Raw genomic sequence first — 702 nt, 5'->3', positions numbered from 1 at the left:
AGGCTGGAGTGCAGTGGCGCGATCTCGGTTCACTGCAACCTCCACCTCCTGGGCTCAAGCGATCCTCGTGTCTCAGCCTTCCAAGTAGCGTGCACCACCATTCCTGGCTAATCTTTGTATATTTAGTAGAGACGGGGGGGGGTTTCACCATGCTGGCCAGGCTGGTCTCGAACTCCTGACCTCAAGTGATCTGCCCGCCTCGGCCTCCGAAAGGTTTGGGATTACAGGCGTGAGCCACCGTGCCCGGCTGTTTTTTAAAAATTAGTAGATGTTCAGAGTTGTGCAACCATCCCCAGGTTTGGTCTTTCATCAGAGTTTCTGAGGTTTAGGACAGTTTCCATCCACTGTGAAATATGAGCCTAAAAAAAAGGTTCCGTAATAACCTTTAGCGGTCTCAGACAATGATGGCACAATGATGGCAATCGATACTGAAATCCAGGCAGTACAGAATTTTATTTTCCCAAAATTCTGGATCTCAGGACCGAGAACATTTTGCTGCTGTATTAAAGCCCAGGAAACTGAAATCGGAGGATTTCACGTAATAATCTACCGACGCTTCTTACTCCTCAGTACTTTCTCGTTTTGGAACCACGGCCCGTCAGTGGGCGGGGCCTCATTCTCGGGAAAACTCGGCGGTGGGAGGAGTCCCCTCCCGGAGATCTTCCGGAAGGGGCGTGGCATCACTTCCGTAATCTTTCGGAC

The sequence above is a fragment of the Trachypithecus francoisi genome, unplaced genomic scaffold (assembly GCF_009764315.1).
Source record: "Trachypithecus francoisi isolate TF-2019V2 unplaced genomic scaffold, Tfra_2.0 Lachesis_group5, whole genome shotgun sequence".
Taxonomy (NCBI): Eukaryota; Metazoa; Chordata; class Mammalia; order Primates; family Cercopithecidae; genus Trachypithecus; species Trachypithecus francoisi.
This window is presented reverse-complemented; position numbering follows the sequence as displayed.